At 39.7% G+C, this 20146-nt stretch overlaps 2 protein-coding genes across 6 annotated transcripts in view; one reads left to right on the top strand and one right to left on the bottom strand.

The window, feature by feature from the left end:
• The window catches only part of LOC140463352 (uncharacterized), a 121161-nt gene that overhangs the window by 76181 nt on the left and 24834 nt on the right, over nt 1–20146 (top strand). The gene's annotated exons all lie outside the window — the stretch shown is intronic.
• LOC140463354 (slit homolog 1 protein-like) overlaps nt 1–20146 on the bottom strand; it is a 334431-nt gene that overhangs the window by 408 nt on the left and 313877 nt on the right. The window lies entirely within an intron of this gene.

Genomic DNA, 20146 nt, shown 5'->3' on the forward strand with positions numbered 1-20146 from the left:
CTTTTTGGTTATTTTCATTGTGCTACTCTTTATCTTACCTGTAAGAAGAAAAAGTGACTTTTATATTTAAAAAAAGCACCTCTTTTACTGTTTTAAAAAAAAAACCCTCAGGGACATTTGACACACTACTTCAAAACCATTTAGTGCAAGTACTTTAAGCTAGATTGTTAAATTTAAGTGACATTTTTAACTGTTATGGCAGATCTTTTGGTGAATGTTAAATTTACTCAGTTTAACAATTTAGTCTGCCAAACTGAAGCTTTTTTTCTGCACAGTGCCTCATATATTTTGTAGTGGCATTCTGTGTCCACAATTGTGTATTTCTGTACAGACCTTTTGGGCTCTGTTTTCCGAACACATCATATTTCAACAATATTGTTTGCATTTTTGTTTTGTTGAAGTTCTGCTTTAGATACTTGTCAGTTTTTAATAGTAAAGTCTTAAGAGGTAAACATTCTCAAAGGAGACCATTCATCTTTGCTAGTTTGAGGGCTTTTTCAAGCATAATCATTTACTTTAATATTTTGTTGCTTCAAGTATTTATCAAATACCCTCTTGATTAACTGATTTTGCTTTAATAGCTATATATGGTAAAGCATTTCATATTCTAACAGATCTTTTTAATGTAAAAACACCGTTAAACCTCCAAGATGCTTTTAGTACTCACTTTATCTTTATACCTCCATTACCAGTTCATCAACCCATACATAATATTTGTTGACTCCCATGTCTTCTGTTTACTTTTATAAAAATTGCTTGTACTTTGTACTAGTTTCCAACATTCTTCACCACCCCCTCCAAAAGAAAACTTGTGATTGTGGCCCCATTGTTCTTAAACACCTCTAAAGATAGTAACTCTCTTATGTAAAATGAAGACAATGATGTGAAGAAGTATGGAATTGTATGACTGTCATACATAGTGTTACATGTGACCATGTTTTAATGTTAAGTCACTCAGTTCTATCTTTTGGAGGTTTGGGTTTTCATGAGGTGTTGCATAATTATATTTTGTGGGCAGTGTCTTAAGTATCAAGTTAAAGGAACTGTATCCATAAATATCAGTATGCAACATGAGTCACTGAAGTTTCATGTGGTGAGGAAGAAAGGCATGTTGGTCTTTGTACTGCACATTCAAAAACAGGTGATTATCCTCTCTTATTGCCTATTTAAAAGAAGTTTTTTAATTTTTTTAATGCAATAAATAGAGAGAGCAGTATCTATTTGATCTAGCAGTGGAGAACCTGTGTCTGATTTTTATTTTAAAACAATGGGCTTAATATTTTCAATAACAAAAAAACGACCGGTTATAAGGTATTAATTTCTTGGAAGTAAGTCAGATTCTCCATCAGACCCTAAATTGGTGGTACTTGCCCAAGCAATGCAAGTGCAATGAACTGTGCTTGTTAATTAGTTTAATATTTGCAGTAGTCCAGCTGCATTGAAGTTGTATCTAAAATATCCATTAACACATCTGTACTCTCCTTGTACTCTTAAGATAGCACTGATGAGGAGGGATATTGTATAGGTATTAATTAGGTTATATGACTTAACATAGCACCACAAATCCAGTACCAGAATACAGAATGGAATGTTTTGGAAATACAGACATTATAAATGGCCCTTTGCAGTAAAACATACCTAAACTTTCCTGTGGCACAACGTTCCTTCCCCCTCCTACTACACCCATTCTCCATCCTAAACAGTTTAAGAAGGTTCTATTATTCTCTCATTGGCTGGATTTGCATTGTGGAATTTTGCTTGAACACAATGCTTCATACAAGAGTTACCATTTTCAGATAGGTAGAAACTCATTCAGTTAGAGTCAATTGTTTTAAAATTGGTAGAAATTTGAGTTTTTCTTTAAAAGAAACTAGTAAATGCCAATCAGTAAAGACAAAAGAAGAGTTGGAAGTTTTGGGCTGGTGCCTTCAACTTGAACTTTGCGATCATAGGAGCCCTTGACATTCCAAAATTGTTAACAAAGCTTTTTGGCTTTGTAGATCAATGTCAGCTACACTCAATCTCAATAAGATTGTTTTAATTAACTGTTCTTTAAACTTCAAAAGCACATTACTTCAATCTCTTGTTTCAGGAATTCTTATTACTATTAGTTGCAGAATATTCGGCATAAGTTACAGCTGTGAGTCAGTTGAGTTGGGACGGAGGTGTTTGTGATGTGATCAGTCATCCCTTAAACTTCAATGTCACTGCATGTTTTAGTATATAGGGTCATAAACGGTAACGTAAGCTTATTTGTGTCCCGCTTAATACATATATCTTTGTTTCACCATGTGTTTGAGAGGCTTATGAGTTATACCCCATTGCGCTGTGGCGTTGCAAGTTGAGTGAAGTCCCCATATGACCCCACAGTCCAGTTAGATTTTGCACACTAATACTTTGACAGTTCCCAATGCTACACCATTCTCAAACTAGTTCAACTTCCCATGTTTCAGGTAATGTTCAAAAAACGGGTGCCCATTTGGTCTGCTTGACCTCGTATTATAATGACAGTTTACAGCCTGAAAGAATGGTATAATTTTTTAAAAGCTTATTTTGCTGTTGTTATACACGTACTTCTTGTTTCTGTGTTTGTTTATTATCAGTATTTTGTATAGATGTTGTGATACTTCTTTTGCACTACTGTTAATTAATTTGTTTTGAAACTGGAAACTGATTTCAACTTGGAATACTGAAATACCCTGTGTCTTACTGTAAGTGACCAGTACTTTTTAGATTTTTGTAACTTGTGTGGTCTTTTGCATTGTACAGTACATTGAAAACAATAATTCTGTCTCTGTGCATGTGGAATTTTTGATTGTTTATTGCATAGAAATAACATGAAGTTTAACAAATAACACAAATTATTATTGTAATGTGTTTGTAGTACTTGCTGGTTGTTTTAGGCTCAGTTTCAGTACAAAAACACTATTCTTCTAATAAATTTTGTTTGTTAAATTTTACGCTGTCTGTTAATTTTATCTTCTGTCCTCTAAATTGCTGTTTATTTCTTTGAATATTTTCCCTCTGAAGAGCTGACAATATGACGCACACTTCTGGCACCCTACCCATTCAATTTGAACTGACTTGCACACTGTCGATGCTTAGTGTGGCACCATGAATGGTAGAAGGTTGAAAGAAATAATGCTAAGACAGAAACTAAACACAACCAATAAACTTATCTGGTTCAGGCCCTGAAAATTATCAGCGTTGAAGACAGTCATCATTGACCATTCAGCAATGTTTAGGTACTTCAATATCTAAAACTGGCATTATTATTGATGCGAGCTTCTGGCGATAATTATTTCCAGTGTCTGGTTTGGCACTAATTTTACTCACGTTAAACTGTGGTGACCTGTTTAATACAGTGGTGCCAATGCTGTATTACAGTTAGCACATAAGCTAATGCAGTTTAATGTATTGCCAGTATATTTCTTGTTTGCTGTCAGTAGGATGCTTTTGTTGAATATCCTTTTTGTGTATTTAATTTTTCCTTGAACATTTAATATAATGCAGCTGCTGTAATTGCACCTCAGTGTAAAGATACTGACAGCCTTGAGGTAATATTGTTTTTTTTTTATTGATACTTTCTGATTTGTAGTATTCACTACCATAGATTGCTTCTACCAATGACAATGACAGTCTTGGAACCACCAGTATGCCCTAATATTACACAACTCAACATGCTTTCTTCAGACAATATCAGGTTTGCTAGGAAAGTTTGCAAGTTTTACTAGCTTTCATTATTCCAGTGGTTAAGCAATCGCAAATCCAAGATCGTTTGGAGCAATCATTTTAAAATTCAATGCACGCACCTGTTATTACACAAAACAGAATGGGAGGAGGAATCTAAAACCAGGGTTTTTTTCCTCATTTATTAAAGTATTTTCATTGTCTTTATTTACTATGTCTGTACTCAGTCATTTTAAATCACTGAAACCTGAGAGATTTTCTTTTGTAGAATAGCATGCAGTAGTGTTTCTTTCTAGTGGACTAATGGCAGTGTTTTTTGAGGTTAAACTTTTAATTATTTTTTTCCCTTGCGAAAGTGTTCATGCTACACCTTTAGAGGTATAGGAGTATTATAGACTCATGGCATTGTAGACAATGCTGTAAAGTAACCACGTCAAAAGTACTATAATTGCAGAAATGAGTGCATTCTCATTCTGGAAACATTTTCTTGCCTGTGCCTCCTGGTCACTAGTTGACAGCAGATGATGTAGAACTATAAATTGCACCAAAATTACATTAGGATCACTGTCCTTTTGATTTAGTTGATCTGGTAGCTGATCTCTTTAATGCATCAGCAGTGCAGGTTGCCATAACCTGTGATGTTGCTGGTGTGTTAGGAACAACTCCCCTAAATGATAAGGAAAATGCATCTTTGCACCAACTGCACATGGGGTTTATATGAGGATGATGCCTCTTTCGTACTGTGAATCAACATGTACAGAAATGTCAATTCACACCCCTGAAGTGGGTGGGACTTGAACCTTGGTCTCCTGGCATGCCATCGCTGCACTAGAAGTATCCTTTTTTTAAATGAATCTGTTCAGAAATGTTGTTACACATCCTGATTTGGAGGTAGAAACCCTACCGTTGCACCAGAAGAGGTGCAATGGGAGGGTTTCTAATCACCTTAGAAGACGATGCCTTTTCTTTGCTGTAATCAACCGTCAGAGACATCATTTTATCCTCTGGAGTTGGTGGAACTTGAGCCCTGGTCCAGAGATAGGGGCAATACCACTGCACAACAAGAGTTCGTTGCTAGAATAAATCCTTTTTTATTTCTTCTCTATATCCAGAGGTGCTCTTATGCACTGCTGAATGGTATTTTTCCACCACCAAATCGCTTGTTACTTTTTTCTTCTATCCTTCACCACTAAATTACCAGTGTTTCTGGATCAATTACTCCATTTACATGCACAGCCTGTCAAAGACAGTTCAATGGCAACAGACTGGGATGGTGCAATTTTTCCCCACCACCAAATCAACTACGATAATTTTGACCTGTTAACCACTAGCATTAAATCACTTGTGCTTTCAATTGTTCAGTTTGCATGTGGAGCCCATTAATATTAAGAAAAAGCGCACCCATTAAGGAAGCAAATTTTTAAAACAAAACTTTTATATTTTCAAATCAGCTTATACAGAGATGTTATGACACCTCTCTGGAGCAGGTGGGACTTGAACCCAGTGACACTAATATACTGTGCCATATGAACTCATCCTGCCTTTAATCTTTATTTTAAACATTTTAAAACCTATTTCCTAATCATTTTGTTCAGAAAGTTATTATACATTTCTGGAGCAGGTGGGACTTGAACCTAGGTCTCCCGGTCCAGGGTGCAGTGATTGTAATGAAATCAGCCAGCTTGACCTCCTAGAATGAGTTCCCTGATTGGGGCTGTTAATCTGGTCCAATCAGGGAGCCCTGGCTGACATAAAAGATTGAGAGTCAGGGATACTGACTGTGGTGTCCGACTCTGAGGCAAGGACTGTTCATTTCTAAATAAAAGGTGACTTGGTGATGGGATACTGGTCTCTGTAAAGTGATTCCACGGGTAGGGACACTACCGCTGCGCCATAAGAGGGTGCCAACTATTCTTTGCAAATAGAAGAATTATAGAAATTCCACCTTCCACTTGACAAAATAGGTGATAGCCATTCTCTGATTCATTTCTCAGGACATTTCCTTGACCAGAGTTAGTCTGCTTGGTTTAAATTTAAACAAAATTTGTGGCAGTTAATTGAGAGTGCTTTCTCCGTGGAAGTACCTCTACCAATCAGAGGCCACTTGCCAACCAGTCAACGCCCTTTTTCTCTTGTCATATGAAGTGTTTTCCCTTTTACATTGGTAAAGACGAAAAGCTTGACAGTCAATTTTTAGGAACACTCAAGTTCTATACTACAAATGAGTAGTAAGAAGCATTTGGAAAACAGTATTGTTCTTGCATCATTACTTCTCTCAAACAAGATTCCCCACACAATCTTGCTCTAATTGAAAGTTTTCATTTGTACTTTGCACATAACCTGTGGACTTAAAATGACCACAGATTTTGCAGTGTTCGAGGTTACTATTAAGAAGAAAAACGTTCTACAAATTTGTTCCATGGTGTTTTTCAAGATATTTCTATTTATTCTGAAAGATGGCTAACTTTGGAGTAAGGCCACATTTATTTTCTATTCATTGTTCATCCTGGGAAGTTCATGTTAGGCCTTCTTGAGCCACAATAGTCCTTGTGGTCCTATTGCTCCCATGGGGTGGGTAAGGGTATTCCAGGATAATGATACACTGAATAAATGCTATCTATGTTGAGCATGATAAAGTATGATTTGATTGTTGTGGTGGTATGGGATTGTCATATTTAACTTGGTGACTTGCTGTAATGGATCCTGTAGTTTGTACACTTTTGCTACGTTGGAAGGTGCAAGATCAGTAATCAACTCAACTACTACTTCCTGTCTGAATGGTGGCTGCACCCATCCAGGCAAATGGTGAAAATTCCATTTCATGACTTGAGCTTTGTAAACTGTATTGAGGCTTTGTGGAGCTTAACTACTTTTCGCCCCTCACCTTCAATATATGCCCTCTAGTTGTGGACTCACCCACCCCTAGGAAAAGACTTTGTCTAATTACCCTTCCTGTGCCCCTCATGATTTTATAAACCTTGATAAGGACACCCCCTCAGCCTTTTGATGCTCCAGAGAAAACAGCCTATTCAGCCTCACCTTATAGTTCAAACCCTCCAACCCAGGCAACATCCTTGTAAGTCTTTTCTGAACCCTTTCAAGTCTCACAACGTCCTTATAGGAGGGAGAGCAGGGAAATCATGTATCACTAACTTGATTGAGTTTTTGGAAGAGATAACGAAGAGGATTGATGAGGGCAGAGTGGTGGACATGATCTATATGGAGAAGTGACTGCGGATGGAATTCAGAGTCCAAAGTGTAGCACTGGAAAAGCACAGCAGGTCAGGTTGATGAATTCCTGATGAAGGGCTTATGCTCAAAACGTTGTCTCTCCTCCTCTGCTGCCTGACTTGATGATCAATAGTAAGGTGTTTGACAAGATTCCTCATGGTAGACTGGTTAGCAAGGTTAGATCACCGGGAATACAGGGTGAACAGTTACAACATTTAAAAGGCATCTGGATGGGTGTATGAATAGAACATTGACCAACATGGCACAGAACAGGCCTTTTGGCCCTTTTGGCCCCAGGTCAGTTCAAGTGCGCTGACCTGTGAACTAATCTAAGCCCATCCTCCTACACTATCCCACCATCATCCATATGCTTATCCAAGGACTGTTTAAATGCCCCTAATGTGGCTGAGTTAACTACATTGGCAGGCAGGGCATTCCACACCCTTACCACTCTGAGTAAAGAACCTGCTTCTGACATTGGAAAGGTTTAGAGGGAGATGGGTTAAGTGCTGGCAAATGGGACTAGATTTATTTACAATATCCAGTTGGCATGGACAAGTTGGAGCAAAGAGTCTGTTTCCATGCTGTACACCTCTATGACTTGGTAAGATTTGTTTTTGAAATGTAGTGACTTCAACTTTGCAAGACTCTTGGTATAACATTTGGTCAAGTACTTTCTTAGTCTCATCAGCATTAAGTTGCACTTAAAATATACATATTTTCTTTTAGATTTTAGATCTAACATCTTGAATAACCTGAGGCTCCATCTGTGGCACACTTGGAATTCTGGTGCAGGGAACTTTAGAAGCCCAAGTTTTCTGCCAGTTTAAAGAAAAGCATTAAAAAAGAAGCAATTACTCAGGTATAACAATAAATTGGATGGTGGAAACTGGAAACCTAACAGCAACAAAATGGGATCCATTGGCAGTTGAAAAACACAAGGCTAGTCTTGCCCATCACCACTGCCATGCATGTTTTATGGTGGGGGACACGGCATGTAAAACATGAAGGGAGGAAGGCCCAGTGTCTTCAGCTAGCCTATGACTCAGTGTTTATGATATAGTTTAAATAATTAATGTACATTTGAGTTTATATCAATCTGACCAGAATAATACACTGCTCATGGCATAAAACAGTATAGATAATGTGGATAGCAATTCTATTCAAGAAATGGGCTCAACTTGGCCATAATGCCATTTATTTTCCAGGCAAGTAAATACGAATGGTTCTGTTCTGATTCTCTACATTCATGAACCCACAAACTAAGTTTTGATGATTTAATTATGAGGTACATTGCCAATGACTCTGCTGTTTAATCTTATAATCTTAAAATGCTACTTTAAACTGTTTTGATAGTAACAGTCTGATTCAAACCCAATCCAGAGAGCCAAGCATAAATCCATCCCCTCGCTGAAGCCATACTTTGGAGTATTGTGTTCATTCTGTGCATCATAGCTTAAATATATAATAGCCTTGAAGAGAGTGCAGTTTAGATTTATGATTAGATTAGATTCCCTACAGTGTGAAAACAGGCCCTTTGACCCAACAAGTCCACACTGACCCTCTGAAGAGTAACCCACCCAGACCCATTCCCTCTGACTAACATACCTAACACTATGGGCAATTTAGCAAGGCCAATTCCCCTGACTTGCACATCTTTGGACTGTGGGAGGAAACTGGAGCACCCGGAGGAAACCTACACAGACACAGGGACAATGTGCAAACTCCACACATACAGACGATCAAGGCTGGAATCGGAGTAATGTGAATAATATTGTGACTTGAAGAGTTAGATTACATAAACTAGGGTTGGATTCCCTGGAGTTTAGGTTGAGGTGATTTAAGCAAATGGTACGTGTATTGAATAGATTACTTAGTGTGGAAACCGGCTCTTCAGCCCAACAAGTCCACACCGACCCGCCAAAGCGTAACCCATTCCCCTACATTTACCCCTTCACCTAACACTACGGGCAATTTAGCGTGGCCAGTTCACCTAATCTGCACATTTTTGGATTGTGGGAGGAAACCGGAGTATCCGGAGGAAACCCACGCAGACTCTGGGAGAATGTGCAAACTCCACACAGAGAGTCACCCGAGGTGGGAATTGAACCCAGGACTCTGGCGCTGTGAGGCAGCAGTACGAACCACTGCCGCCCATTCACGCAGAGGGTGGTACATATATGGAATGAGCTGCCAAAGGAAGTGGTGGGGGCTGATACAATTGCAATATTTAAGAATCAGTTGGATTGGTATATGAATAGGAAGGGTTTGGAGGAATATGGGCCGTGTGCTGGCAGGTGGGACTAGATTGGGTTGGGGTATCTGGTCGGCATTGAAGGGTTGGACCGAAGGGTCTGTTTCCATGCTGTACGTATCTGTGACTCCACGAAAAAGAACAGGTAGAAAGGCTAAAGTTGTATCAGATTGTTGTGGTGTCTAAGACTAGTGTTGAGAGCGTGGTGCTGGAAAAGCACAGCAAGTCTGGCTGCATCAGAGGAACAGGAAAATTGACGTTTTGGGCAAAAGCCCTTCAACGTCAATTTTTCTGCTCCTCAGATGCTGCCTGACCTGCTGTGCTTTTCCAGCACCACTCTCTCGACTCTAACCTCCAGCATCTGCAGTCCTCACTTTCACTCTGTCTAAGACTAGCGCTTATTGTTCAAAGATTAGAGAGAAACCTTTTGCGATAGAAGTGGGGAGCATGTCTTCATGCAAAAGTAGAGGGTTTTAAATCTTCAGAATTGTACAGCCACCTTGGGTTCTGGTGGGTTATCCAACATTAAATTTGTTCAAGATTGACATCTCTCGAATTTTGGTCTTTCGGGGAAACAAGATGTGGGAAGTAGTAAAAAGATGGAATTGAGGCTAAAGATCAGCTGTAATTAGCAGAGCAGGTTCAAGAAGCCAAGTGGGTGACACTTGCTCCAAGTTCCTACATCCTTATAACATGCCTAATGCAATGCTGATGGAAGCTTCCACTGTCAGATGTGACATCTTTTGGATAAGGCGTTAAACCAATTGAGGCTATATATGCCCCCTTGGCTAGATGTGAAATTTCCTGTGATGTTGTTATGAAGGAGATTTGAGGGGAGTTCTCCCCAGTGGTGTAGGCTAATATTTAACCCACAAACAACAACATTCAAGGTTAGAAGTCACACAGCACCAGGTTATAATCCAACAGGTTCGTTTTAAATCACAAACGTTCGGACTGTCGGACATTTTTGATCACCTGCAGAGACTTATTATTCGGCCTGTCAGTCCTCCACTCACACCATTTGTATGATCTTTTATCTCTGATTATAAGTTTTGTGCCTGTGTGCCTCTCTTCACTTTACGTGACGAAGGGGCAGCATTTCAAAAGCTTGTGAATTCAAATAAACCTATTGGACTGGTGTCATGAGAGTTCTGACCTTGTCCAACCTGTCCAACACTGGCATCTCCACATAATGAACATCATTCAAAACCAATTATCTGGGTATGATCTTGTTCCTGTTATTGGAGCCTGCTGAGTAAAACTTGGCTTCCATGTCTCTCTCGATTATAGTAGTGACTACACTTCATAAACCATTTCATTGACTTAAAAATCACATGATAATGAAGTCATGACAGACACTATGGAAATGCAAGTTTCCCTAATTCATTCCTAAATGTATTCTAATGATGAGCTAAATTTTTGTGTCACATCAGCCATGATTTAACTCAAATGAAACTTGGAATCACTTCATCGGTATAGTGTGCATACGTTCTCCCATTGCAATGCTATGAGTCAATGCACTTTTTTAAAAAGTGCAATTCATTGATTATGAAATACTTTTAGACATGGTTGACATAAAAAGAACTAAATAAATTCAAATGTGTTTTTCTTAAGTTCTGATGTCAAACCAATTGTTACAAATTGTAGATTGAAATTATGCTGAGTGGATAAACAGAAAATCTACTTGATCTGTGTAAAATTATGCCCATGTTTGGTTTGTATAAAATTTAATATTAACTGTTTTCACCTTGCAATGTATGGTATTTTAGCTGTTGTGTATTTGTTTGATTTGAAGAGATTGAATTGAAGGATGAAACATGGCATACATAGTGTCAACTTGTATTTGGCAGATGGAATACTCCAGCCAGTGCTTTGAAATTTAAGTGAACAGCAGTCAGACTAAGAACACAAAGCACTATATACCATGTTTTATTCATGGATTTTGTTCCAAAACAAATTGCTTTTTGTTTGGAACTACTGAAGTGCAGCCAGAGGCAGGAACCCTGTTCTCACCCTCATGTAAACAAGCTTAATCTTCTGGATCCAATGGCATTGTAGAACCCACAGAGCTATTGTGACTATTGAATGTGCATTGAAGTAAACTGATCAAATTCAGTGAAGGGCACATGGTCTGTTTGTTTGTAATATGAGTTCTCACTCCAGTGGTGCTCAAGAGGGCCCAGAACTCTTATTGAGCATAATGTGAAGAGTGATCAAGAGAAATTGCACTCTTGAAACTGGATCCCAATACAACTTTAAAAGCATGAGCTTTAACTGTACGGCAATGCGCAATGTATTAACAAGAAATCATTTGAGTTTCTTTGGGATGAATTCAGACTGGGTGTGTGAACAAACTGTAGCCCTCAATCCTGGTAATCCTGCTCTTAAAGCATTGCTCTTAAAGTGTGAGTTTGTGGTTCTTATATGTTGAATTTGTTTTGTATAATAATTTATTTATCGGTGGGTCTTAAATCATAAAACCAAAGTACTTTAATGTCCACATTTTAGATGTATATGTACTAAAAGGGACCACTGGCTGTGAGATGGCTGAGTAAGTTTTTAAAGGCAAAATTTTTGGACACTCCAAAAGTTCTTAGGCATAGGCCCAGTAGCATACCTAACTGGAATGGCAGTATGGATGTTACAACCACTACTAAAGTGCTGGGTTCGTGAAAACCCAGTATGTTGTCTCTTGACCTGTCTCAAAAATAAGTGATTCTGGCCACTGGGGAAAGACAGAATTAGGTTAAGTTGTGATGTTTCTTCCAAGTGAATAGCTGCTTCTCTGAGATGGAGTAACTTGGGAAGGAAATGTTAGTAGAACCTTTTTTTACTTGGAGAGTGTGAATACCTGTTAGCTCGGTGAGCTTTTTTGTGGTAATAGGTACAAGTGCCATGCATAAACATTTGATGAAGGCCACTACATTGTGTGCTGTATAAACACAAAACTCTGGCATTCTATTGTTGAGAAATTGATATTAAGTGTGTGTGAGCTACAAGTATTAATTTTTTTTTAAAACAAGAGTTTGAATGTTAAGCTATGGCATATTGGTATTGGTTTATTTTTGTAAAAGTGTTTAAAAATTACTTGGGTCAGACTTTCTGGAACCATGATGATACCTTTGTACCCTAGAAGGGAGATTATTCAGAATGGTTAAATAAATATTTTACCTCTTTGAAACAGTTAAATTTGTAAAAGTTCCAGACCAGGGATTGTTTGGTTAGAATCCTGCATTGGTTATTTCAAAGCTGAAAAAGACTTGAGATCTAAGTTGTGAATAGTTAAGGGGAAAAGCTTCATAAATCACAATCCAGGAACTGAGAAGAAGTGGTTAAGTCAAATCTGCAGATTAGACAGAGGGTAAACTCTCCGGAAATTGATTGTTAAGACATAATGCTGCTGGGAAGGGACTTTATTATATCTTATGTTCACACTGCCTTCTATGCATATGTTTGAGGGAAAGACTACCCCATTAAACTTGAAAAAATAGTCTTATCAAACCAATTTCATTCTAGAATCTGATTTGTCCAGTAGCAACATCAGCTAGGATCAGAACAAAATGAAGACTTAATTTAAGAATTAACTTTGGCCTGAATATTTCAGTTACCTAATTGATGGCCATTTTAAGCTAAGTATTCTCTTTTGCTGTATTAAATTTGCAGTATTGAATGCTGTATGCTGTATTGGTTGCATCTGAGGCCCTTACAAATTTTTGTTTTCAGATCTTCCCATGGCTTTGTTTTATCCCTACCTTTGTGATCTGTTTAAGCATTTATGCCCTATCCTGCCCCACCCCACTCGGGATCTGTGCTGTTCCATTTATGATCTCTTGTATATCTCCAATTTGTTGGTGGCAGTTGGGTTTTCAGTTGTTGAGGCCGATAAGGAGATCTCTCGGGAGACACTGTGCAAAATCAACTACTTTGTCCAACCTTTAAAGATCTGTCTAAATATTTCTTCATGTCAGCTTTTGTTTGATGCTCCTGTATAGCACCTTGAGATACTTTACTTTCATGAAGATGCCTATATAAATGCATTTTTTTCTTGTTGCCAAGACACCCACAATCCAATGACGGTGTTCAGTGACAAGAAAGGAGTTCTTTTCATATCCTGGCCAGAGGCAGACTTCTACTGGGGGCATTTCCTTAGTAGCTCCCTTATTAATTATTTCTAGGTATGCCAGCAACTTTGACAGCTGAGTTAAGAGTGACCTAGTTTTGTGTGCCTGCTTTGGCCCAGCCCAACCACGTGTCTTTATAGTGTTTGAATTTTACAAAGACTGCGGTTGGGAATTTCTGGAGAGCTGATGTCTCTCTATCATTGAACAACTGAGGTTAATGACATCTTGCAGACTTTGTTTTCGAGAAGCCATCACAGAAGAGATAACTGAATGATACAACACAAAGTGCCTATTCGGCCAATTGTGCTTGTGCCAGTTGTTTGAAAGTACCATTGACTAAGTCTTACTCCTTGTTAGTTACATGTACAAATTCTGTTTTGCAAGTTACTAGAGAATTTTGATTTCACTACCCTTTTCAAACAATGGATCGTCCTAAAATCTCTGCACTTTAAAGAAAAATCCTTTTTCTCGCCCTAGTCACAGAACTTAAAACATGACCACTAGTTGTGGTTCTTCTCTCTGTACAAACTTGCACACATCCAACATGAATGCAAGAGCACCTTTTTAGACATAATGAAATAAAATATTAAAGACATAATGAGCCATTTAACAAAGGTACTTTTGCAAATGAAAAGTTCAAGAGATTTTACTCATAACTCAGAACCAGTTTCACAGCTAAGCAAGCTTAAATTTGCTCAAGCTTGGATGGCACAGTGGCTAGCACTGCTGCCTAACAGTATTTTGGTTTCATCCCATAGTCCAAAGATGTGCAGTTTCGGTGGATTGGCCATGCTAAATTGCCCATGGTGCCCAGGAATGTACAGGCTAGGGTTATTACGAGTTGAGCTGTTTTTTTTCCTGTTAATAAAGATTGCCTGGTATAGTATTCTGCAATAAAATACGTTCATTCACCTTTAGGACAGACATCCAGTTTCAACTGGGCCAGCAAAGATGTAAGTTTCTAATTGAAATTGTCCCTAAATTAATAAGCAAAGGTTTTCTGCTTTTTAATATGATGGATGACTTCCTCATAAAGTTCTCTCATTTCTCTCTCAATTTTTCACTCTTGCTCATTCACTGTCACTCACTCCCTCACCTCTTCAACACACACAAAAGGAGTGGTGATGTCATTGAAACTTACAATCTTTTTAAAGGGCTCAACCGATAGGTGCAGGATGAACAAGAACAAAGAAAATTTACAGCCCAGGAACAGGCCCTTCGACCCTCCAAGCCTGAGCCAATCCAAATGTACTGTCTGAACTTTTGGTCAATTCCTAAGCATTTGCATCCCTCTGCCCCCCCCCCCCCCCCCCCCCCCCCCCACCTACTCGTGCATCTGTCCAGACACATCTTAAATGAATCTACCGTGCCTGCCTCTACCACCTCTGCTGGCAACGCGTTCCAAACGCCCACCACCCTCTGTGTGAAGTACTTGCCATGTGTATCCCCCTTAAACTTTCCAACTCTCACCTTGAAAGCATGATCTCTCGTTATTGAATCTTTCATCCTGGGAAAAAGCTTGTCTCTATCCACCCTGTCTATACCCTTCATGATTTTGTAAATTTCCATCAGGTCCCCCCTCAATCTCCTTTTTTCTAGTGAAAATAAACCTAACCTACTCAGCCTCTCTTCATTGCTAGCACCTTCCATACCAGGCAACATCCTCGTTAACCTTTTCTGCACCCTCTCCAAAGCGTCCACATACTTTTGGTAATGTGGCTATGTCCTTTGGCTGGGGGTGGTCTACTTCCAGTGGACACTATCTCAAAATATGGGCATGCCGTTTGGGATTGAGATGAGGAAGAATTTCCTCATTCAAAGGGTTTTGAATCTTTGAAATTCTTTATCCCAAGAGCTGTGCAAGCTCAAACATTGAACATTTTAAGGACAAAGATTGATAGATTTCGAGAGACTAATGAAATCTGGGGACATGAAAATAGTGTGGGAAAAGTGGCATTTGAGAGAAAGTAACATTGAGTGGATGATGAGCCATGGTCAGAGTGAGTTAATTGGGCTGAATGGTCTACTCTGTACTGATCTACCTCTTGGTAATCTCATCCACACTTTTAAAGCCCATTGTTAAAAGTGGCCTGAGATTTCTCCTGCCCAGTATTTCTCTTCAACCAACATAATTGAACACATTCACAAATTAATTATTTGAGATGTCACTGTGGCAAATGGAGTGCAATGTTTTGTTTTGCTCAGTAGACAACAGTCACTGTTTTTAAAGGTGCTTTTCTCATAACTGCTGCATCATGGATCATCTCTTTGCTGTTCCCTGATGCAACATCTGTAGGTGTCCTTTAGAAAGGAGTGCTCACATTAGCCACAAGCTTGTGTGTGTGTGTAACTGCTGCCCTGCATTGTGTGTTGCAGGCCAGCAGCCCTGCTTCAGTCATTCAGGAGCTTGGCTTTGTTTCCTCCAGAGGCCCAGGCTAAATGCCCTGGGTCCGTGGATTTAAAATGCTACCAAATAAAAATCAGTTAATAACTCTGAAATTGAAAACTATATAGTGGTGACTACAAATCATCAAATGTCTCAGAACCCAACCTGGTTCACTACTGTCCTTCTTGGAGAAGGAAATTCTGCCATTCTTATCTGGTTTGGCCTACTCCAGACCCATAGCAAAGTGGTTGACTCTTAACTGCCCATCCATTTATCTTAATACATAGAGGTAACTGGTCGGTAATCTCACTGTTTCTCATTGATTTATCATTTCTCCTACACCTTCACAATTTAGTTCAAAGCCCTCTCTCCACTCTAGTTATATGACACCAGAACATTGGTCCCAGCTTAATTCAGCTGAAATAAAAAGTGTGGAAAAACTAATCATACTGGACTCCATGTTAATTTTGTTTATCTCGCCACAAATGCTTCCATACCTGTCTTTATTTCAGCTAGGAGGAAGTGAGGACTGCAGATGCTGGATATCAGTCGAGAGTGTAGCACAGCAGGTCAGGCAGCATCTGAGGAGCAGGCGAATCCACGTTTCGGGCATAAGCTCCTCATCAGAAAGGGCTTATGCCCAAAATATCAGTTCTCCTGCTTCTCGGATGCTGCCTGACCTGCTGTGCTTTTCCAGCACGACATTCTCGACTCTGTTTTTATTTCACATTTCCAGTATCAGCAGTTTTTTTTTGTCTTATTTTGGTTCAGGTGAGGGGGCATGTCTAAATAAAACTCCAACTTGACCCAGTACCTGTGCAAATGCCCTGTGAATCAAAGCACATCTCTTCCACAACGTCATTTCCCTATTTTCTAGCCTACGGCAATTTGTTGTTTGCTAGGGTAGTAATCCAGAGATTATCACCTTTTTGAGGTTCCACTTGTACAATGTAAACAAAATCACCTTCCTGGTTCTACACCCCTCCCATGGCAAATTCCTTTCTAGCCCTTCTGGACATGTGCTTATGGCTGCATAAAACTGTGTCCTCTTCATTGTACTGTCCCATACTGCCAAAATGTTCCTAGTTATGCGCGCACACCAACCAATGGCTTCCTGTGTCATGCAGCACTCAAGAAATGAGGTCAGAAGGCAACTTTCTGGAAAGAAATCAATCTCTGATCAATGAGAGAAGTTGTCCCTGCACCTGGGGCTGAAAGAAAGTTTGAGAAGCTGCACCTTGAACCGCAGGCTGTCTCTCTGCCATGCTGGCTGCTAATGGGCTTACAAGATGGAGGAGTGCAAGGTGCTGAGTGGCCAGGGGGAGCAAGCTGAGGCTGGAGAAATTTGGATTGTGGAGCCATTGTTGTCTTCCCCACTAGGGCAAGAGGTCTGGGAAAGTGGCTGGTTAGAGAAAGAGGTTGTAGTGGGAATTCTGAAGTGCAGTGTTAAACCATTGAAAGCAATACAGAGATAAATATGGACCACTTGAAAAACTTGATATCACTGAAGTAATAAACTCTTTCAAATGAATGTAGAATTTTTGGTTGAAAGCTGAAGTTCACCTTGTATGTGTGGGTAAAAATGTAGTATTTGCTACTGTAGTGAGCTTTGTCAGTTTTTAAATTTAAAAAGAGATGTAGCAGAAACATTGGTAACTAGATTAGATTCCCTACAGTGTTGAAACAGGCCCTTTGGCCCAACCAAAGAGTAACCCACCCAGACCTAATTCCCTCTGACTGATACACCTAACACTATGGGCAATTTTGCATGGCCAATTCGTGTGATCTACACATCTTTGGAGTGTGGGAGAAAACTGGAGGAAACCCACGCAGACAGTTGCCCAAGACTGGGGCCTGGTGCTGTGAGGCAGCAGTGCTAACCATTGAGTCACCGTGCCGCCCCAAATTGCTTGATAAAAAATTTCTAACTTTGTGCATATGTGTCTGAGACACATTAGTTATGATGTCACTAATCTGTGGAAAGTGTTTAGAGTGATCGGTTTGTGTGTGTGGGTGTACTGTACATCAATTATTTTGTAAAATGACTCCTAATTTGTGTCTTGTGTCAATTTAAACACTGGTTTCTAGGAAATTAACACATTGCTTCTTTATTGTGACTTTAGATTTAAAAGAGGTATTGATGAGTTTAGATTAGATTAGACTCCCTTCGGCCCAACAAGTCCACACCGACCTTTCAAAGAATAACTCACCCAGACCCATATTCCTCTGACTAATGCACCTAACACTATGGCCAATTCATCTGACCTGTTCATCTTTGAACATCTTCAAATTCAACTTTTTTCAGAGTGCAACAACTTCCACATGTCAACCCAAAAAACAGAAACAGCATCACCTAATGAAGGAGTTAGTGAGAAGCTCTTGTAAAGTTAAAAATTGATTCCCGAAAATCAAAATGTAGCCCTCAAAATCTCAAGTCCTTGAGAAAAGAATATTTAACACTTGGTGCTCACCCATGTCACATGTCCTGCTGTCATCCATGCAAGAATTTCAAATTTGTTGGGCAATTGTAAAATCTGAAGTTCCTTTTCCATGCCCTTACCTGCCTCACTGGTAAGTACACCCTTCTGTCCGTGACTGCTAACCAAATGAAAACTTCATTCTAAGTGGTGTAACTGTCTTCTAGAACAAATTGTTCAGGTAATTTTTTTTCTCTGATGCATTGCAAATGTCTGTAGCTCACTTTCCAGCTTATTGACTCTGACTCTGAACAGAAGCTCCTCGAACCACAGACACTACCACAGATGTGGCTTGCAGTTCCCACATGTTGCATCTGCAACACTACCATTTTATTATGGTTGATTCATAAATTAAGAAAAATAAATTGTAAACCCTACTACCAATAAACTTTTAGAATTTTAACATACTTGAGCGAAATACCAGCCAATCACAACTATGTTTCCCTGTGATGTAGCACATTGATTTTCACAGTGTAGACCATCCATAAGCTTTCTCTGAGGTTTCTCTCTCTCTCCCCCTCTGTCTCTGTTACTGTGTCTGTCTCATGCTTGCTTTCTCCTGCTCGCACTCTGTCTCTCTTGCGCACTGGCATTAATTCATTTAATACAGTATATTTTTCTGTTACAATAAAACTGCAGTTAAATTCACCTTGGTTACTTCAGCTGATTTTCTTGACTGGGGTGTGGTCCAGAGCAACAACAGCAGAGTTTCCCTTCCTGTTTATGACTGAATTTGGCTTGGGGGCTACTTCCTTATCCTGCCCCAGAGTAAAACCACATTGTAAGCCATGGTTTGGTGACCCCTGAATAATCAAGGATGTTTGCAAAAGAAGAAAGCTGTCCCTGCACTGTCCCTATGAAATGCTCCAAGAGCAGGCGCAGCAGGGTTTACATACAAAGTAAAGCTTCTTTTACTTACTGCAATGAGGTCTGTGCTGGGGCCTCAACGTTTAACAACTTTAACAACTGTAGGGAAGAGGTGTTGGAAATTCTGGAAAGGGTGAAAATAGATAAGTCCCCTGGGCCTGATGGCATTTATCCTAGGCTTCTCTGGGAAGCAAGGGAAGAGATTGCAGAGCCATTGGCCTTGATTTTTATGTCCTCGTTGTCTACAGGAATAGTGCCAGAAGACTGGAGGCTAGCAAATGTGGTTCCCTTGTTCAAGAAGGAGAGTAGGGATAACCCTAGTAACTATAGGCCAGTGATTCTTACTTCTGTTGTGGGCAAAGTCTTAGAGGGAGTTGTAAGGGATAGGATTTATGAACATCTGGATAGGAATAATGTGATCAAGGATAGTCAGCATGGTTTTGTGAAGGGCAGGTCGTGCCTCACAAACCTTATTGAATTCTTCGCGAAGGTGACTAAGGAGGTGGATGAGGGGAAAGCGGTAGATGTGGTGTATATAGATTTTAGTAAGGAGTTTGATAAGGTTCCCCATGGTAGGCTACTGCAAAAAATACAGAGGTATGGCATTGAGGGTGAGTTGGAGGTTTGGATTAGGAATTGGCTGGCTGGAAGAAGACAGAGGGTAGTAGTTGATGGTAAAGGTTCATCTTGGAGTGCCGTTACTAGCGGTGTTCCACAAGGATCTGTTTTGGGACCATTGCTGTTTGTCATTTTTATAAATGACCTGGAGGAGCGGTTAGAAGGTTGGATGAGCAAGTTTGCGGATGATACAAAAGTCGGAGGAGTAGTTGACAGTGAGGAAGAATGTGGCAGGTTACAGCGGGATATAGATGAGCTGCAGAGCTGGGCAGAAAGGTGGCAAATGGAGTTCAATGTGGGTAAGTGTGAGGCGATTCACTTTGGTAAGAGTAACAAAAAGATGGGGTACTGGGCTAATAGTCGGATACTTAGTGTGGATGAGCAGAGGGATCTTGGTGTCCATGTACACAGATCTCTGAAAGTTGCCACCCAGGTAAATAGTGCGGTGAAGAAGGCATATGGCGTACTGGCTTTTATTGGTAGAGGAATTGAGTTCCGGAAT

This window comes from Chiloscyllium punctatum, chromosome 38 (assembly GCF_047496795.1).
Source record: "Chiloscyllium punctatum isolate Juve2018m chromosome 38, sChiPun1.3, whole genome shotgun sequence".
Classification (NCBI taxonomy): domain Eukaryota; kingdom Metazoa; phylum Chordata; class Chondrichthyes; order Orectolobiformes; family Hemiscylliidae; genus Chiloscyllium; species Chiloscyllium punctatum.